At 38.2% G+C, this 21420-nt stretch overlaps 1 protein-coding gene across 18 annotated transcripts in view; it reads left to right on the top strand.

Annotated features, from left to right (window-relative positions):
• The first annotated feature begins 14453 nt into the window (after positions 1-14453).
• Positions 14454-21420, top strand: part of BBS9 (Bardet-Biedl syndrome 9) — a 783674-nt gene continuing 776707 nt past the window's right edge. For 15 of the 18 annotated variants that reach the window (XM_025379706.1, XM_025379700.1, XM_025379716.1 and 12 more), the window contains exon 1: positions 14707-15209. The gene's annotated coding sequence lies outside the window, so the exon portion shown is untranslated. Of the gene's footprint in view, positions 15210-21420 lie in introns of all 18 variants that reach the window. The other 3 variants (XR_003118601.1, XM_025379704.1, XM_025379701.1) reach the window with 2 other exon arrangements.

Here is a 21420-nt window from a genome sequence, read left to right as displayed (position 1 = left end):
TAAGACATTGGCCATAAAATCACACACTTCAAATAATACTTACATCTCAATTGATACCTTGAGGCTCAAAAAGATTCTCAGGACTCAAAGATTGCCTTTTTACAAAACACTGGCACAAAACTGGCTGAGACTCTTTTTTCAGGATCTTTTCCTACAATTCCTTCTGTGTATCCTTCTCTAAACCAAACTGTTTCTTCCAAAACTCCTCAGCTATTGTGACACACTATTTAAGTAACAACACAAGAAAACCAACAGATTCAAAAGAAAATTATTTTGACCCTTGTGCTGTTTCCTAAGAACAAAAGATGAAATTCCCATATAAAAGAAGCCTTCCCTATACTAAAAGGAATGGCAACTTTTTTTTTTTTTTAATGTCAGACTGGCAGTGGGTGGCACATCTCACACACGCGGGTGAGCACCCAATCACCGTGAACTACCAAAAGGTTGAGCAATGGCGACATTCTCATCTTCAAGGACAAATAATATGCTGTGCAGACCTTGTTAGAATAACTCTTACCTTTTGGGCCTCCTGACATAATCCAGTCAGTTTCACAGCTAATGGTTATTTGTCCAATCTGGTAATTGCCTTAAACTGCTCTACCCAAAACTTGGTTCTCCACCCTCATATGATTACGTATTTAAAAAGTCTTAAAGGTTAGCCTCATCTGATTTTTTCAGAAACATAATTTGGATCCAACTGTCTTTTTATAAACTTGTGAGTCCATATGTATATATAATTTTTATTTTTAATTTTTGTGGGTACATAATAGGTGTTAATATTTATGGGGTACATGTTTTGATACAGGCATGCAAAAGTTAATAATTACATCATGGAGAATGGGATATCCATCCCCATAAGCATTTACCTTTTGTGTTACAAGCAATCCAATTATACTCTTTTACTTATTTTAAAATGCACAAATAAATTATTATTGACTGTACTCACCATGTTATGGTGTCAAATGGTAGGTCTTAGTCATTTTTTCTATGTTTTTTATTTTTTATTTTTCTCACCTATTAACTATCTCCGCCACCTCACTGTGCTTCCCAGCCTCTGGTAACCTTCCCTACTCTCTATATCCATGAGTGCAATTGCTTTGATTTTTAGATCTTACAAATAAGTGAGAACATGCGATATTTGTCTTTCTGTGCCTGGCTTATTTCACTTAACATAATGGTCCCCAGTTCCATCTATGTTGTTGCAAATGACAGCATCCCATTCTTCCTTTATGGCTGAATAGTACTCCATCGTGTATATGTACCACATTCTCTTTATCCATTCATCTGTTGATAGACACTTAGGTTGCTTCCAAATCTTGGCTATTGCAAACAAACATGCGAGTGCAGATATCTCTTCGATATACTGATTTCGTTTCTTTTGCATATATAACCAGCAGTGGAATTGTTGGATCATGTGGTAACCCTATTTTTAGTTTCTTGAAGAACCTTCAAAGTGTTTTTCCATAGTGGCTATATTAATTTGCATTCCCTCCAACAGTATATGAGGGTTCCCTTTTTTCCCACATCCTTGCCAACATTTATTATTGCCTGTCTTTTGAGCATAAGCCATTTAACTGGGGTGAGATAATATCTCATTGTAGTTTTGATTTGCATTTCTCTGATGATCATATGCCTATTTGCCATTTGCATGTCTTCTTTTTAGAAATGTCTATTCAAATCTTTTGCCCATTTTAAATTGGATTATTAGATTTTTTCCCATAGAGTTGTTTGAACTCCTTACATGTTCTGCTTATTAATCCCTTGTCAAAAGGGTAGTTTGCAAATATTTTCTCCCCTTCTGTGGGTTGTTTCTTCACTTTGTTGATTGTTTCCTTCTCTGTGCAGAAGTGTTTTTTTTTTTTAAACTTAATGTGTTCCTGGTTCTCCATTTTTGCTTTGGTTGCCTGTGCCTATGGGAGTTACTCAAGACATTTTTGCCCAATGTCCTAGGTATTTTCCCCAATGTTTTGTGTAGTAGTTTCATAGTTTGAGGGCTTAGATTTAAGTCTTTAATCCATTTTAATTTGATTTTTGTATATGGCAAGAGACAGGGGTCAGTTTCATTCCTCTGCGTATGGATATTCAGTTTACCAAACACCATTCATTGAAGAGATGGTCTTTTCCCCAGCATATGTTTTTGGCACCTTTGTCGAAAATGAGTTCACTGTGTATGAATTTATTTCTGAGTTCTCTATTCTGTTCCATTGTCTGTGTGTCTGTTTTCTGGTCCAGTACCATGATGTTTTGGTTACTATAGCTTTGTAGTTTAATTTGAAGTCAGGTAATGTGATTTTTCCAGTTTTGTTCTTCTTGCTCTGGATAGCTTTGGCTATTGTGGTCTTTTGTGGATCCACATAAATTGTAGGATTGTTTTTCTATCTCTGTAAAGAATTTCATTGGTATTTTGATAGGGATTGCATTGATTCTGTAGAATGCTTTCGGTAATGTGGACGTTTAAATGATATTGAGTCTTCCAATACGTGAACGTGGAATATCTGTCCATTTTTTTTCTGTTCTCTTCAATGTCTTGCCTCAATGTTTTTATAGTTTTCTTTTTTTCTTTTTTTTTTTTGAGACTATCTTGTTCTGTCACCCAGGCTGGAGTCCAGTGTCACAATCTTGCCTCACTGCAACTTCCGCCTCCTGGGTTCAAGTGATTCTCCTGCCTCAGCCTCTCAAGTAGCTGGAACTATAGATGTGCACCACCATGCCTGGCCAATTTTTGTATTTTTAGTAGAGATGGGGTTTCATCATGTTGGCCAGGCTGATCTGAAGCTCCTAATCTCAGGTGATCCACCTCCCTTGGCCTCCCAAAGTACTGGGATTACAGGCATGAGCCACCACGTCTGGCCTCTAGTTTTCATTATATAGATCTTTCATTTCTTTGGGTAAGTTAATTATTAAGTATTTAATTTTATGTGTGCTATTATAAATGGAATAACTTTTTGAATTTATTTTTCAGAGTGTTCACTGTTGGCATATAGAAATCCTACTGATTTTTGTATGTTGATTTTGCATCTTACAACTTTACTGACTGTATCAGGTCTAATAGTTTTTTGGTGTAGTCTTTAGGTTTTTCCAAATATAAGGTCATATCATCTGCAAACAGGGGTAATTTGACTTCTTTCCTTCTAATTTGGATGCCTTTTATTTCTTTCTCTTGTCTGGTTGCTTTATCTAGGACTTTCAGTACTATGTTGAATAACAGTGGGTATCCTTGCTATTTTCCAGATATTAGAGGAAAGACTTTCTATTTTTCCCCATTCAGTATGATACTAGCTATGGGTCTGCCATATATGGCTTTAATTATGTTGAGGTATGTTACTTCCTTGCCTGGTTTTTTGAGAGTTTTATCATGAAGGGATGTTGAATTTTATCAAATGCTTTTTCAGCATCAATTGAAATGATCATATGGTTCTTGTCCTTCATTCTGTTGATATGATGTATCACATTTATTTATTTGCATATGTTGAACCATCCTTGCATCCTAGGGATGAATCCCACTTGGTCGTGATGAATGATTTTTTAATATATTCTTGAATTTTGTTTGCTTCGTATTTTGTTGAGGATTTTTATATCAATATTCATCAGATATACTGGCCTGTAGTTTTCTTTTTTTGATGTGTTTTTGTCTGGTTTTTGGATCAGGGTACTGGCCTCATAGAATTAGTTTGGAAGTATTTCCTCCTCCTCTATTTTTCAGAATACCTTGAGTAGGATTGTTATTATTTCTTCCTTAAATGTTTGGTAGAATTCAGCAGTGAAGCCCCTGGGTCTCGGGCTTTTCTTTACTGGGAGACTTTTTTTATTATGGCTTCAATCTTATTACTTGTTATTGGTCTGTTTAGGTTTTGGAGTTCTCCATGGTTCAATCTTGATAGATTGTATGTGTCTAGCAATTTGTCCATTTCTTCTAGGTTTTCCTACTTACTGGCATATATAGTTGCTCACAGTAGCCACTAATGATCTTTTGGATTTCTGCAGCGTCAGTTGTAATGTCTTGTTTATCCTCTCTGATTTTATTTATTTGGGTCTACTTTCTTTTTTTCTTAATCTGGCTAAAGTTTTTTCAATTTCATTTATCTTTTTGAAAAAAACAACTTTTCATTTCATTGATTGTATTGTTTTCCTCATTTCAAAATCATTTATTGCTCCTCTAATCTTTATTATTTCTTTTCTTCTACTAATTTTGGGGTTTGTTTGGTCATGTTTTTCTCATTCTTTAAGATGCATCATTAGGGTTTTTATTTGAAGTTTTCCTACGTTTTTGATGTAGGCGCTTTTTATTGTAAACTTCCCTCTTAGTACTGCTTTTGCTGTATCCTATAGGTTTTGGTATGCTGTGTTCCCATTTTCATTTGTTTAAAAAATTTTTTCAGTTTCCTTCTTAATTTCTTCATTGACCCACTGCTCATTCAGGAGCGTATTGGTTAATTTTCATGTATTCATCTAGTTTTCAAAATTCCTCATTATTGATTTCTAGTTTTATTCCATTGTGTTCAGAGAAGATGTTTGATATATTTTCAATTTTTTGAAATGTTTTAAGACTTATTTTGTGGTTTAACATATGGTTTACTCTTAAAAATAATCCTTATGTTGAGGAGGAGAATGTGTATTCTGCAGCTGTTGGATGTAATGTTCTGTGGATATCTGCTAGGTTCATTGGTCTGTAGTGCAGATTAAGTATAATGTTTCTTTGTTGGCTTTCTATCTGGATGATCTGTCTAATGCTAAAAGTGGGTTGTTGATGTCTCCAGCTGTTATTTTTGGGGAACCTATCTCTCTTTTTAGCTCTAATATTTGCTTTATATATCTAGGTGCTCCAGTGTGGGGCACATATATATTTATAAATTATTATATCCTCTTGTTGAATTTACCCCTGTATCATTATATGATGACCTTCTTTTTCTTTTTTGATAGTTTTTGTTTTGAAATATATTTTGTCTGATATATAAATCTATTTTGTCTAATGTAATATACAAAATAGTATAGCTTCTCCTGCTCTTTTTTGGTTTCCATTGGCATGGAATATCTTTTTCCCTATCTTTATTTTCAGTCTTTGTGTGTCTTTACAGGTGAAGACTATTTTCTGTAGGCAACAGATCAATGTATCTTGAGTTTTTAATCCATTCAGACACTCTATATCTTTTGGAGAATTTAGTACATTTACATTTAATGTTACTTTTTTCTACTTCTTTTCCAATATTCATACAATGTTATGATTGATAAGTGATAAGTTACTCCTGCCATTTTGTCATCTGTTTTCTGGCTGTTTTATGATCTTTTCTTCCTTCTTTCTCCCTTTCTTGTATTACTTTTAGTAGGTATCTTTGATCTTTGGGAGTTCGAATATGAAATGCCTTGAGGTAGTCTTCTTCGGGTTAAATCTACTTGGTGTTCTATAATCTTCTTGTTCTTGATATTGTTATCTTTCTCTAGGTTTGGGAAGTTCTTTGTTATTATCCCTTTAATAAACTTTCTATACCTGTCTGTCTACCTCTTTTTTAAGGCCAATAACTCTTAAATTTGCTCTTTTGAGGCCATTTTCTAGATTCTGTAGGTGTGCTTCATTGTTTTTTTTTTTCTTTTGTCTCACTGACTATATTTCTAAATAGCCTGTCTTAAAGCTCACTAATTCTTTCTTCTGCTTGATCAATTCTGCTATAAAAAGACGTAAATTCTTCTGTATGCCAATTGAATTTTTTCAGCTCCAGAATTTATGCTTAATCTTTTTTAATTATTTCAGTCTCTTTGTAACATTTATCTGATAGGATTCTGAATTCCTTCTCTGTTTTCTTGAATTTCCTCAACACAGCCATTTTGAATTCTCTGTCCAAAAGGTCGCATATCTATTTTTCTCCAGGATAGGTCCCTGGTGCTTTATTTAGTTCTTTTGGTAAGTTCATATTTTTCTGGATGGTGTTGATGCTTGTAGATGTTCTTTAGTATCTGGGCATTGAAGAATTAAGTATTTCTTATAGTCTTTATAGTCTGGACTTGTTTGTACCCATCCTTTTTGGGAAGGCTTTCCAGATATTTGAAAGGACTTGGGTGTTGTGATCTAAAGCTTTATCTGCTTTAGAGGGCAACTCATGCACAGTAATCCTGTGGTTCTTGAAGACTTGTAGAGGTACTGCCTTGATGGACTTGGGCAAGATCCAGGAGATTTCTCTGGATTATCAGACAGAGACTCTTATTCTCTTCCCTTACTTTTTCCCAAACAAATGAAGTCTCTCTCTCTGTTGTGGGCCACCTGAAGCTGGAGGTAGAGTGACACAAGCACCCTTGTGGCCATGACCACTGTGACTGCACTAGGTCAGACCTGAAGTCAGGACAGCACTGGGTCTCACCCAAGGCCTTTTAGAACCACTGCCTGTCTACTTACCTGTATTCACTCAAGACCCTAGAGCTCTACAGTCAGCATGTAGCAAAGCCAGCCAGGCCTATGTCCTTCCCTTCAGAGTGATGAGTTCTCCCAAGTTCTGGTGGGGGTGCTGTCAGGGAGATAGGGACTACAGTCAAAAACCTCACCATCTACTTGGTGTTCTATTGCACTGTGGCTGAGCTGCATCACACCACAAGGTGCAGTGCTTCCCACTCTTTCCTCCTCTTTCCAAAGGCAGAGGAGCCTCACCCTGTGGCCACCACCACCACAGGCCCATGGAGAGTATTGCCAGACTACCACTGATGTTCCCTTAAAGCCCAAGGGCTCTTAAGTCAGCTTGTGGTGAATCTGCCTGACCTGGGTCTCACCCTTCAGGGCAGTGGGTTCTCTTTTGACCCAGGGCGGGTGCAGAAATACCATCCAAGAGCCAAGTCTTGGAATTGGGGACCCCGAGAGCCCGCTTTGGGTTCTACTCACCTCTGGCTGAGCCGGTACCTAAGGTGTAAGACAGAGTCCCTTTACTCTTCCCTCTGCTTTTCTCAAGCATAAAGACTGTTGCTCCATAGCAACTACATCTGGAATGTGCTGAGTCTCACCTGAAGCCAATAAGTCTCAGAGTCTCACCGAAGGCTCTCAATGGAGTACCTGTCTATTACTGCTGGTTGTTTAGTGCCCAAGGGCTCTTCAGTTAGCAGGTGATGAATCCTGCCAGAACTAGGTCCTTCCCTTCAAGGCAGCAGGTTCCCTACTGGCCCACATTGTATGTAGAAACACCATCTGGGAACTGGGGCCTGGAATGGAGGGCGGCCTCATGACTCTAACCAGTGCCCTATCCTGCTATGGCTGAGCTGGTATCCAGGATGCAAGACCAAGTCCTCCCCATTCTTCCCTCTCCTCTCCTAAAGTGGTAGGAAGGAGTCCCTTTTGAAGCCACAAGCTGTGCAGCCTGGACTAGGTGAGAGTTGATGCCAGCTCTCCCACAGCCGCCCTGGCTGGTGTCTCAGTAGGCCATGCACCCACTGAGTTCACTGGCTCTGGGCCTGTTTCAGCCCTAGGACTCATCTAGGAGTTGTGGTCCTTGTGGCCTACACTGCTTTTCAAGTTTACTTACAGCCCCAAAGTACTTTAGTTCATTGTCATGATGCTTGGGGGAACTCAATTTCTGACTGCTGGAATTGGGGATTTCTTGTTGGCTAGGGCTGGTTTAAGTATTTTCTCCATGGGCAGGTATCAGCTGAGTTTTGTCCAGTCTTCCTTTCTGCTATAACAGGGCAGCACTGAGTTCAGTGCCTTACATTTGCTGCATTCTCCCTCCCCCAGTGCACAGAAATGCTCTTTACACCATGCAACCATTGCTGGGGAGTGTGGGAGGAGTGGTGTTGGCAATTCAATACTTTTTTCTACTTCTTCTGTGCATCTTTCAGCAATATTAAGTCAAAACCAGGTACTGGCTGGGTGCGGTGGCTCATGCCTATAATCTCAGCCCTTTGGGAGGCCGAGGCAGGAGGATCACTTGAGTTCAGGAGTTTGAGACCCGCCTGGCCAACATGGTGAAACCTCGTCTCTACCAAAAATACAAAAAATTAGTGGGGCATGGTGGCACGTGCCTATAATTCCAGCTACTCAGGAGGCTGAGGCAGGAGAATCGCTTCAACTTGGGAGACGTATGTAGCAGTGAGCCTAGATTGTGCCACTGTACTCCAACCTGGGTGACAGAGTAAGACTCTGTTTCAAAAACAAAACAAAACAAAACAAAAACAAAACCAGGTACTGTCACTGTTCACCTGATTTTGCTTCTCATGAAGGTGCTTTTTTCTGTGTAGGGAGTTTTAAATTGCTGTCCTTGTTGGGGGATGCTTGGTGCAGGCTTCTATTTTGCCGTCTTGCTCCACCTCCCATCTGAGTTTATATAATTTACTATCTCATGATTAAAAATCTAAAAAGCTATAAGAACTTTATTTCTACTTATGGAAATATGTTTAAATGTGTTTATACATGTCCACGGTATGTTTACATTATAAAATATGTCATAGTCAGCCAAAATTCATAAACATTTTATAAACAGTGAGAAAAATGAGTGCTTATATAAAATATATAGCAAATAACCCCCCCTTTTAGTTTATGTGACTTAACTAAATGTTTCATTAATTGTTTTAAAATTGTCTTCAAAATTGTCAACATACATTTTTGCCTAGGTTTACTGGTCAGATAATTTTATATTTGTTTTTGCTAGATGTGTTAAGGTCATGATGCTATAAACCCGGTCTAAAACAGAATGACTTTGTTGTGAAATTCTTTCATATATAAGATTGATTTAATGTTGTTGATATACTTAAAACAGCTCTGTCTTCTGAGTTATCAACAGGATACCCATGTATTTAACTTTAAAGTTCTTACTTAAATACTTGATATTAACAGACATGAAACTTGTTAATAAACACAGCAATGACTAGCTTTGTCTCATATTTCAGTTTTCAGAAGTAATCTAGATGTAATTGATAAAAAATAAATTAGTTAATTATAAATAGAGTAAATATTTATTAATGAAATTTTTATGTAATTTAAAATCCTGAAGTTATATTATGTTAAATAGTAGATACAATGTCTGGATCACATCCAAATAAGATAAAAATGGAAACAAACCACTGAATAAATATAAGTTCATTTTTGGCTTTTTAAAGTTTATAAAATTTTAAATATATTTATATTTATTAATCAAAAATGAATTTAGGAAAAAATACTTTTATATGATAAATAATCTTGAATAGTAAATTTTAGTCCTATAAAATAATTGGCTTTTATATAAAATGAAAAATGGGAGGACAAAGACTTGGGCATTAAAAAAATGAGAAAATCTCTAAGCAAGTCAAAGAGCATTTATGAATAATAGGCCTATGAGAAAACTTTCATGAATGATCAGGTTGGCTGGGATTAAAAATAAATAGTTTATAAGTGGTTTTCTAAAATTTAAACATTGACGTTGGAGGTGCACTGATACAGGACCAGAGCCTGGTCCTTCATTTTTAAAACAACATTTTCTTGAAGTATTGATCTGCTCCTGATAAAATTGTAAGAAGCTTTCATTTTGAATTCTAAAATCTATTTCTTTAACAGCTACTTCTAAACTGCAGGCAGTTTCTACTTCTGCTACCTTTTTTCACTGAGATTTATTTAATTTCCCTAGTTTCACATTAAAAATGCTGTCTTCTTCATTTAAAATAGTAATTTCATTGCCTTTTTTTTTTTTTTTTTTTGTGAGACAGGGTTTCACTCAGTCATGCAGGCTGGAGTGTAGTTGCACGATCATGGCTCACTGCAGCCTTGACCTACTGGGCTCAAGCATTCCTCCAACTTCAGCCCCCCTAGTAGCTGAGACTAAAGGCACATGCAACCATGCCCAGCTATTTTTGTATTTTTTGTAGAGACAGGATTTTGCCATATCGTCCAGGCTGGTCTCGAACTCCTGGGCTCAAGCGATCTGCCCACCTTGGCCTCCTAAAATGCTTGGATTACAGATATTGCACCTGTCTGGTAATATCACTTGAGGGAGAGTTTTGCTTTTGCAATTTCTTGGATTCATATCTCAGTGGTTCAAATTTGCCATGTCTTGCTATTTGATTTGCAGGTCATATATCATTGCATTCAGGTTTTTCTCCTCTTTAGAAAGCCTGGGATGGTAACTCTCTCCTTCAATTTTTTTCATCAGTTGCTATACTTTTTTTTTTGGTTCTAACTGCTGGTATGGCCTGACACTAAATATTTATCCTGAAGGTCTAGAAATCAATGCTGTTTTTCAATATAACTTGATTCTGTACTTTTGGCTTTTCTTGATACATGTAAATTGTTATAATCATGACCTGGGACGCATCTTCCTGTATCTTATTAAATTCAAGTACCCTTTTCATCAGATTTGACTTCCAGGTTATCTAAATGAGCTCCCCAAAAGGAGAAACAATCACATTGCAGATTTAATTTTTTGGTACCTGGCCTGAGGAAGATTATACATTTTATCAACATAATTTCCTGTGTTGCCTATGTTATATTTGATTTCTTTTTTAAACCTGAAGTTTAAAATGGTTAAGATAATTTTAATGTGATTATTTGTATGACTTTTTAAGCCTTTTGATTATCACTCTGGTTATATGAATGACTTATTTCACAAGTAACTTGTGATTCTGTATTGATGCAGTGTTTTGAGCCTTTTAAAAAACTTCTTCAAAATCAAATTCCAATTTAAGATTTTTAAATGTAGAATTAACTTCGGAATTTTCCAGTTGGACTCCTGGAAAGCATTAAAAGATATCAGGGGAACCAGCCCCCAATATTTCAACGTAGGTTTTTTTCTATTTTCCCTAAGTGTCGGCCAGTCTGAGAAATAGAGAAAGAGTACAAAAGAGAGAAATTCTACAGGTGGGCCTCTGGGGGTGACATCACCTATTGGTAGGTCTGTGATGCCCCTTGAACCGCAAAACCAGCAAGTTTTTATTAGGGATTTCAAAAGGGGAGGGGGGTACGAACAGGGAGTAAGTCACAAAGATCACATGCTTGAAAGGGCAATAAAAAATCACAAGGCCAGGGCGAAATTAGAATTACTGATGAGGTTCCATGTCCCACTGGGCATGCATTGTCATTGATAAACATCTTAACAGGAAACAGGGTTTGAGAGCAGACAACCGGTCTGACTAGAATTCGCCAGGCTGGAATTTCCTAATCCTAGCAAGCCTGAGGGAATTGCAGGAGACCAGGGCGTATTTCATTCCTTATCTTCAACCTCGTAAGGAGGACACTCCCAGAGCGGCTGTCCATAGACCCACTCCTGGGAATGCATTCCTTTCCCAGGGTTATTCCTTGCTGGGAAGAGTTCAGTGATATTTCTCCTATTTGCTTTCTGCAAGAAGAGAAATATGACTCTATTCTGCCCGGCCCCACAGGCAGTCAGACCTTATGGTTATCTCCCTTGTTTCCTGAAAATCACTGTTATCCTGTTCTTTTTCAGGATGCCCAGATTTCATATTATTGAAATACATGTTTTACAAATAATTTTTACAGATAATGCAATCATCACAGGGTCCTGAGGCGACATACATCCTCAGCTTACAAAGATGACGGGATTAAGAGATTAAAGACAGGCATAGAAAATTATAAGATGTAATCCCAGCACTTTGGGAGGCTGAGATGGGCGGATCACAAGGTCAGGAGATTGAGACCATCTTGGCTAACCCGTGAAACCCCGTCTCTACTAAAAAATACAAAAAACTAGCTGGGCGAGGTGGCAGGTGCCTGTAATCCCAGCTACTTGGGAGGCTGAGGCAGGAGAATGGCGTAAACCCGGGAGGCGGAGCTTGCAGTGAGCTGAGATCCGGCCACTGCACTCCAGCCTGGGTGACAGAGCGAGACTCTGTCTCAAAAAAAAAAAAAAAAGAAAATTATAATAGTATTGATTGGGGAAGTGATAAATGTCCTTGAAATCTTCACAATATATGTTCAGAGACTGTAGTAAAGACAGGCATAAGAAATTATAAAAGTATTAATTTGGGGAAATAATAAATGTCCATGAAATCTGCACAGTTTATGTTCTTCTGCTGTGGCTTCAACCAGTCCCTCCGTTCGGGGTCCCTGACTTCCCACAACAAAAAGATATCTTTCTCATCTTGTAGAGGTATTAAATGATTTGGGTTATTTGGTAAATTTTATAAGAAACATTGTCAAATGATAACTGATGCTAGGTTTTTCTTTTATTTGCATTTATGGGAATGTTATTGATATGAATGTTTGAAAAATTATATAAGTTCATACAAGTCTGCTGGAAATGATGGCTCATGCCTATAATCCCAACACTTTGGGAGGCTGAGGTCGGAGGATTGCTTATAGCCAGGAATTTGTGACCAGCGTGGGCAACAAAGCAAGACCCTGTCTCTACTAAAACAAAACAAAACAAAAAAGAAAAAAAAAAGTCAAGCATGGTGGTACAAACGTATAGTCCCAGCTGCTTGAGAGGCGGAAGCAGAAGGATTACTTGAGTCCAGGAGTTTGAGGTTGCAGTGAGCTATGAATGTGTGACCGCACTCTAGCCTGGGCAATAGAGCAAGACTGCATCTTTAAAAAAAATTCATACAAATGTATTATATTACCAGTCATAATTCTGGTTATCTTCAAATACTGTGTGTAATAGCAATAAATAAATGTTCTTCTCAGTTGTTAACTTCATCAGATTTTTAACCATGGCTGTTTTAAGTTTTTGTCATCCATGTTATTGTTTTGAATTATTTTTTTAAAAACAGACTCATAGAAAATATTCTAACAAGTACTCTTTTGTTTTTATTTGTTTATTTTTGAGACAATCTTGCTCTGATGCCCAGGCTGGAGTGCAGTGACGTGATCCTGGTTTACTGTGACCTCTGCCTCCCTGGTTCCAGTAATTCTCATGCCTCAGCCTCCTGAGTAGGTGGGATTACAGGCTTGCACTACCACGCTGGGTTAATTTTCTGTATTTTTAGTAGAGATGGGGTTTCACTATGTTGGCCAGGCTGTTCTTGAACTTCTGGCCTCAAATGATCCTCCCACCTTGGCCTCCCAAATTGCTGGGATTACAGGCATGAGCCATTGTGCCTGGCCCTAAAAAATGCTCTTAAATACAGGTTTCTAAAAGCTTGAAGATCAATGGACAAAATAACAATTTCCAGAACTGTAATAAAAAAGTGAGTTCATGAAACTATTAATCAAGATCAGGCAGAACAAAAATTAATTACATGAGTTTAAATAACTGATGAAGACAATGTTTTTATGACTTTATTTCAAATGTTGTTGGTTCTTTACTCAAATATTTTTTTCCAGATTTAAGAAAATCTTGTCTCTTAAGCTATTTATAATTTATAGCAATTTGATAAAGTATACTTGTGTAAACAAAGATAAAACCTTTTATTCTCTTTACTTGATTCCTCCATAATTAGAAAACCATTTGTGAGTCTTCTTGTGGTAATATGGACATTTCAATAAGTCTAATAAAAATCTGCTGTGTCTATATAGCAGAACACAATTGTAAACTGGTTATATTACCAAGGCTTTGACTGAAAGGTCATTTTTGAAACTACTGGGGCCAGACGTGGTGGCTCACACCAGCAATTCCAGCACTTTGGGGGACCAAGGTGGGTGGATCATTTGAGCCCAGGAGTTCGAGAGCAACCTGGACATGGCAAAACTTCGTCTCTACAAAAAATACAAAAATTAGCCGGGCGTGGTGGTCTGTGCCTGTAGTCCCAGCTTACTAGGAAGGCTGAGGTGGGAGAATCGTTTGACCCTGGGAGGTTGAGGCTTCAGTGCTTCAATGAACAGTGATCGTGCCACTGCACTCCAGTCTAGGCGACCCTGTCAGTAAGACCCAGTCTCAGTAAAAACAAAAAACCCCCCCAAAACCCCCAAAAAACCCCCAAAACCAAAAAACTAAAACTAGAATGGTATTTTCTACTGGGAATGTGGATTTGTGGATTGGTGGTGAAATACAGAAAATTTAAAGCCTACACTAGAATCCACTGAAAAAAGCAAACAAGAAAAATTTCAAGGTTGGCTACACTGAATGTGAATGTAAAGATTTTTTAAAAAAGTAAAAAACAAAAGAAGACATAGATCCAATCCCATGTACCAGGAAATCCACTCTAAGGTGTAGACGGAAAATATATTTAACACGTGTATCACGACACAGGCACAAGTAACTTCAAAGCAGCGCTGTTTTAAATAGTAAAAAAAGGAAAAACTGGAAACTGTTCAAAAGCTCCATCATCTCTATGATCTTGGTCTTCCGACCCGTCTTCCTCTCCAAGGTGAATGTGTACTGGGCCAGCACCACCCCCACCACCATGGGGCACACGCTGGCGCTCGCTACCGCGACCACCCTCGCCACAGTCGCGCGGTGCATGGACGAAGCCCTCATGAATGTCCCGGCAGGAAAAAAACACGGCGATTGGGACTCTCAGAAGCGCGGAATCCCAGAGCACCACCTAGATGAACGCGACGCCCTGTCCCCGCTAGGCCCCACCCACACGCTCGGAGGGGAGGGCGCGGGCACGCTTCTGGGGGGCGTGGCCTGCGCCCAGAGCCCAGGCAGGAGGCGGGTCTTCCTGGAGGAACTGCTGTCATGACGGGGCAGAGGATTGCAGTAATTATCCCTCTCTGCTAATAAGAACCAGGCCGTGGTTCACTCGAGCCCCGCCCCAGCAGTAATCTAATTCCAACCGCGGCCCCCTGAGAAGTCGGTCTCCTCCTTCGCGCCTCAGCCTCTCTGGACTCCAGCCCCCAGAAGGCGGCGCGGCGCGGCGTGACTGCGCAGTGGCGTCCGTTGTAAGTGCTATGACAACAGGGCGAAGATGGCTCAGAGTTAGTCTGGAGAGGGGAGGTGTCCCTTCCGCTGCGGCCGTCGGGTTTCTGCTACATCCCATTCGCCGCCTCCTCCATCCTTTCCTCCTCGGTGTGAGCAGCAGGACTTGCATTTGTTCTTGCCTGCCTAGTGTCTTCCAAGGGATAGATGCCGTTTCCTCTGCTGGTCTCTGGGGGGTGACGGGGGGCGCAGGGGAGCTTCTTGGGGGAATCACTCCAACTCTGTGGAGCTGGTGGTACTGCCTGGTGGGGCTCTCTCTTTGCCCGGGACGTGGAACAACTTTCAGCTGGAGGACGAGAGGGAATAGTGAAGCTAAAGGTTGCTTTTCTTTGCACCCTCCGTTCTTGCTCCCTCTGCTCCATCACTGGGACCTTGTCAGGCGTTCATAAAGGGAAATTTGCGGAACGAGGGTTCGCAGAAAGGTGAGACAGAGCTCATCTGACGTGGCATCAGGTAAGATGGTATGTCTGGTATTAAACTTCGGGTACATGAATGCCCTTTCCATTTTTTATTTTGTGAACAAGATCCTCCAATGCAATAAAATGGTTTGGGGGCTGTAAGGTGATTGATTTCTTAGAAAGATGTTTGCACTGGAATAAACACTAGGAGCACAAAGTGTATGCGATTCTGTGAATACCTTTGAGAAAAAAGGGATGAGACTTTTTAAGGATTCCATTGAGGAATGTCACATGGAGCATGAGCATCCTCCTGAGACACTTCAACAGGTCTGTGAGTAAATGGGCAGAACAGTTCCCAGCCTATGACTGAAGTAGGATGCATGTACTAATACCCCCAATCCTTCTCGTAATAGGATTATTGTTTCTTCTCTTTTTACTTAGAGACCACAACAGTTTAGATGAGCTGCGCTGATTTTATCAGCACTTGCTGCCAGTCAAGTCCTGCATTTGACTTCAATTTCCTGGAGAAATGTATTTTTTTGGGTATCTCACTTTTATTTTAAAAATGAAACCGTATCTTACATGTATACACATCTTACATGTCCTCATTGATAAACAACTTGAAAGATGCTGCAGGATAAGCTATGGGTCTTAAGTTGGCTAGCATTCAGAGAGAGAAAGATTTTCGAACTTATTAGCATTTTGTAAAGAAAACAATTACTGAGTTTTTTTTCATGAATAAGCGGAAGAATTAAAAAAAGAAACTAGAAAACCCAGAAGTTTTTAAAGAAGAATTTTAAAAAATTTTATTTTGAAAACAAGTTGCAAGTTATTTGTGAGACTTTAAGGGATTTTTCATTGCGTGTAATTGTTGTGGTTAAATTACAACTATACACTTATATTTATGGTACAACTTCTTGATAGAAATGCTCATTGAAATGCTCATTGAAGGGAAAAAATCCAACAGCAATAGTATATATAGTAATTTAAAAACTTTTACACCTTTTGAGGGATGTAGCAAGTCTTATGCTTTAGAATACTTTCAAATATTTTTTGAAAATTATTAAAATACATGAAGTTATTATAAAACATCCCTGCTGATTAATAACATTTCCATTAGTGATTGCTATCAGTCTTTGTGAGTCCCATTTCAAATTTCAGTCCAGAGGGTGAGTTTGGCATTCGTAATTGTGTCTCGCACAGAACACACTACCATTGTGTCTTTCCACTACCACTGCTACTACCGTCTCTCCCACCACCACTGTTTCTATTGTTAGGTTATTACTGACTATTGAGTACTTGCTATGGGTTGAACCATTTTATCCTCCTCCATCCTAGAACAATTGAGATACTAGAGGATGAGGGACTTGTTTCAGGTCATGTAGTGGAAATGTGGTCAGAAAGTGGACCCAGAGCTGTCCTACTCCAAATTTTGTGTTATTTTGCCCTTTGCGTCTTTTGTTGAAAATTCCAAGTGAGCCCTTGTATTGTTGCCTACAAAAGCAGTATACTTCTAATGCTATATGCATTTGTCATCTTTCTTTGACTGGAAGACCTGATTTCTACTTTCTTAAATTTAATGTGACACTAGCATAACCTGGAGAAAGCAAAGCTCTGAAAATGAACAACAGCTTCAAGGTCTGTTTCCAGAACTGACCTTCAAACCCGTATGTTTTTCCCACAGCATTCTTTGGGGTTATTACTTTCACAGCTGATCATATTGTAGAACTAGGTCAATGAGGTGTTAATACAGCCACCTCTTAAATAAAACCTGAATCTGAGTAAACTTGTAGAAAAAATAAGTATTCAAAACAAACAAGTGTCAAGTGAAGAATGTAGAAGAGAATTTCTAGAGTTTAGGGGGTAAGGAGATTATCTCCCATTTATTATTCTAACAAGGCATTAGAAACTAATCTGTTGTGCCTATTTATAGGAATGCACCTGTTACAACATTCAAATTATTGTCTTCTAATCATCCTTTAACAATTTAATCAAATGTATGACATACTTGCCTGCAGTTTGAACTTGTAGTTATTAGAATTAGTGTGAATAGAGCTATTGTTTTTATAGTCTACATGGAGGGGCGTGTGCATAGGCCATTTGTTTAGGGTTCTGGAGTAGACAGTCTGGGTTTAGGTACCGCACATCACTTAACTAGTGAGACCACTGGTGCAGGTTTCTTAACCTCTCTGTATTCAAGGATACCTGAATAATAGTATCTACAATTTACTTTGTAGTTTTGTTATGAAGATTAAAATAGAATGCTTGCAAAGCATTTAGAATCCTCACTGGGCTTTAGTAAATGATTAGTAGATACTTTCCTTTAAGACAATGCCATTAAAAACCTGGTTTTTATTTTCCAGTTACTTAAAAGACAAATCAGTGAGCAACTGAAAATCAACACTGAATGAAAAGGGGATAAAATGCAAACCTCGGTTCCTTATTCAAGACAGTTAACTAAACTGAATTTAAAAAATCAGTGTATACATATTTTATTTTTTGTTATTTAGAACACTTTTTGTTTATTTTTGTAACCCAAAAGCCAGGTTTCATGACTGAAAAATGTTTATTACTATTGGTCCTTACCATCCTTCCTAACCTGTCAGTATCAGATCTCCCCCACCCAACTGCTTATCTTAATATCTCAATGTCAAGGCCTATATCTTTCCTAGATTGCAATACAGATGAGCATTTTATTTATGTCTCAATTTATGGCTAATTTTTCATTTTCTTGATGACTTAGGATGTCTTCCAGGAAAAAGGGCAGAATGTATTTTGCTGACTTTCTAAATTTAATTTGCTGTTGCACTTTTTTTTTAATATTTAAAGAAGTTTAAAAAATTTTTGTTTTTTCTGCCATGCTTGGCAAAGATGATGTCTCACTATGTTGCCCAGGCTTGTCTTGAACTCTTCAGCTCAAGTGAAAAATCCACCTTGGCCTCCCGAAGTGCTGGGATTACAGGTGTGTGCCACTGCTCCTGGCCTAATGGTAAATGTGGCCAAAATACAGGAGTGTTCTACTTAAAAAAAAAAAAAAAAAAAAAAAAGAAACTTCATTTTTGTTTTTTGGGAGAATTTGAAGCATAAGCAAAAGCATAAAGAATAACAAAATGAACCCCCATGTATCCATCACCATTTGTTCTCTTTAAAAAAAAATAACAGCTTTGTTGAAATATAATTCAAATACTATACAATTTACCCATTTAATGCATAAAATTCAATTCCTTTTTTGTATGTTCACAGATACATGTAACCATTACCACAGCCAAGTTTGGGTTATTTTTATCAACTCAAAAAGAAACCGCACATCCTTTAGCTGTAACTCTCCTTCCCGCTTCGTTCTTCCTTATGCTGAGACCTAAGCAACTATGAATCTACTTTCTGTCTCTATGAATTTGCCTATCCTGGATATTTTATATAAACAGAATCATATAATAGGTGGCCTTTTGTGACTGGCTTCTTTAACTTAGCATGTTTTTAAGAGCCAGATATGTCTCATTCTAAAACCTATATGCTTTTATTCATTTATGTTGTAACATATATCAGTATTTTGTTCTTTTCTTTTTTATGGCCAAATAATATTCCACTGTATGGATACTACCTTTTGTTTATATATTCATCAGCTGATGGACATTTGGGTTGTTTCCAAATTTTGGCTATTATGAATAATGCTACTATAAACATTTATGTGTAAGTTTTTTTGTATGGACATATGTTTTCATTGCTCTTGGATAGATACTTCAGTATTAAATTGCTGGGTCATATGGTAATTCTGTGTTTAAGTGTTAGAGGAACTTCTAGATTCCTTTCTAAAGTGGTTGCATCATTTTGCATCCCCACTAGCAGTATATGAGGGTTCTGATTTCTCCACATCCTCACCAACACTTATTACTATCTGACTTCTTTGATTCTGTCATAGTAGGTGTGAAGTGATATCTCATAGTTTTGATTTGTGTTTCCCTAATGACTAATTATGCTGAGCATTTTTTTTTTTTGGAAACAGAGTTTTGCTCTTGTTGCCCAGGCTGGAGTGTAATGGTGTGATTTTGGCCCACTGCAACCTCTGCCTCTCAGGTTCAAGTGATTCTCTTACCTCCCAAGTAGTTGGGATTACAGGCACCTGCCACCATGCTTGGCTATTTTTTTTTTTTTTGTATTTTTAGTAGAGATGGGGTTTCACCATGTTGGCCAGGCTGGTCTCGAACTCCTGGCCTCAGGTGATCCTCCTGCCTTGGCCTCCCAAAGTGCTGGGATTACAGGCATGAGCCACTGCACCCGGCCTTGAGCATCTTTTTATGTTCTTGTTGGCCATTTGTATATCTTACTTGGAAAAATACCTATTCAGACCCATTGTTCATTTTTAATTGGACTTTTTTAATTATTGAGTTGTATGAGTTCTTGTATATTATCAGATATATGATTTGCAAGTATTTTCTCCCATCATTTCATCTTCTTGATGGTGACCTTTGAAAACCAAAAGTTTTTAGTTTTGATGAAGTCTAGTTTATTTATTTTGTTTTTTTTGAGATAGAGTCTCACTCTGCTGCCCAAGCTGAGGTGTAGTGGCATGATTTTAGCTCACAGCAACCTCAAACTCCTGCCTCAGCCTCTCAAGTAGCTGGGACTATAGGCATACACAACCATGCCCAGCTAATTTTTTATTTTTTGTTTAGATGGGGTCTCACTTTGTTGCCCAGACTCTTCTCAAACTCTCAGGCTTGAGCAGTTTGCTTGCCTTAGTCTCCCAAAGTGTTGGGATTACGGACGTCAGCCACTGCACCTGGTTTTATTTGTTTATTTATTTATTTTGAGACAGGATCTTGCTCTGTCATCCAGACTGGAGTGCAGTGGTGCAATCATGGCTCTCTGTAGCCTCAGCCTCCCAGTGTTAAGCAATTCTCCCACCTCAGCCTCCCCAGTAGCTGGGACTACAGGCACACACCACCACACCTGGCTAATTTTTATATTTTTTGTAGTGATGGGATCAGCACAGGCTGGTCTCAGACTCCTGGCTCAAGCAATCCTCCTGCCTTAGCCTCCCAAAGTATTGGAGTTACAGGCATTAGCCACCATGCTTGGCCCTTATTTATTTTTTATTGCTCACATTTCTGGTGTCAAATCTAAGAATCCATTGCCAAATCTGAGGTCATAAAGATTTACTTATATTGTTTTCTAAGAGTTTCAAGAGTTTTATAATTTTATCTGTACATTAGCTTATACTTAGATCTTTGACACATTTTGAGTTAATTTTAAACATATGATTAGAGGTAAGCATCCAATTTCATTCTTTTGCATGAAGATGAACAGTGACTATTCGGTCATCTTAGACCCATCTGTTGCAATTACTTGTTGAATGATCTTGACACCTTTGTTGAAAATCGGTTGATCATAGATGTATGGGTTTATTTCTGGACTCTTAGTATTTTCCATTTATCTTTATGTCTATCCTTATGCTAGTGCCATACTGGCTTAATTATTGTTGCTTTAGTAAGTTTTGGGGAAGTGTGAGTTCTCTACCTTTGTTCTTTTTTAATTTTAAGATTGTTTTTGCTATTCTGGGTCCCTGGAAATTCCATACAAATTTTGGAAGAAACTTGTTGATTTCTACAGAGAAGTCATCTGGGAATCTGATAGGGATTACATTGAATCAGTAGATTGATTTGGGAAGTATTGCCATCCTAACAATATTAAGTCTTCAGATCCATGAACATGGGATGTTTTCCATTTATTTAGATCTTCTTTAATTTCTATAACAATGTTTTCATAGTTTTCAGAGCATAAGTTCTACATTTCTTTTGTTAAATTTATTCCTAAGTATTTTTTTTTTTGAGATGGAATCTTGCTCTGTTGCCCAGGCTGGAGTGTAGTGGTATGATCATAGCTCACTGTAATCTTGAACTCTTGAGTTGAAGTGATCCTCTTGCCTCAGCCTCCTGTGTAGCTAGTATTACAGGTGAGCACCACCATACCTGGCTAACCTATGTATTTTACTCTTTTGGGTGCTATTGTAAATGTAATTATTTTTTTTATTTTTTTTATTTTTAAAATTTATTTATTATTATTATACTTTAAGTTGTAGGGTACATGTGCATAACGTGCAGGTTTGTTACATATGTATACTTGTGCCATGTTGGTCTGCTGCACCCATCAACTCGTCATTTACATCAGGTATAACTCCCAGTGCAATCCCTCCCCCCTCCCCCCTCCCCATGATAGGCCCCGGTGTGTGATGTTCCCCTTCCTGAGTCCAAGTGATCTCATTGTTC

The sequence above is a fragment of the Theropithecus gelada genome, chromosome 3, assembly GCF_003255815.1.
Source record: "Theropithecus gelada isolate Dixy chromosome 3, Tgel_1.0, whole genome shotgun sequence".
Classification (NCBI taxonomy): Eukaryota; Metazoa; Chordata; class Mammalia; order Primates; family Cercopithecidae; genus Theropithecus; species Theropithecus gelada.
The sequence above is the reverse complement of the archived record's forward strand: the minus strand, read 5'-3'. Positions and strand labels throughout refer to the sequence as shown.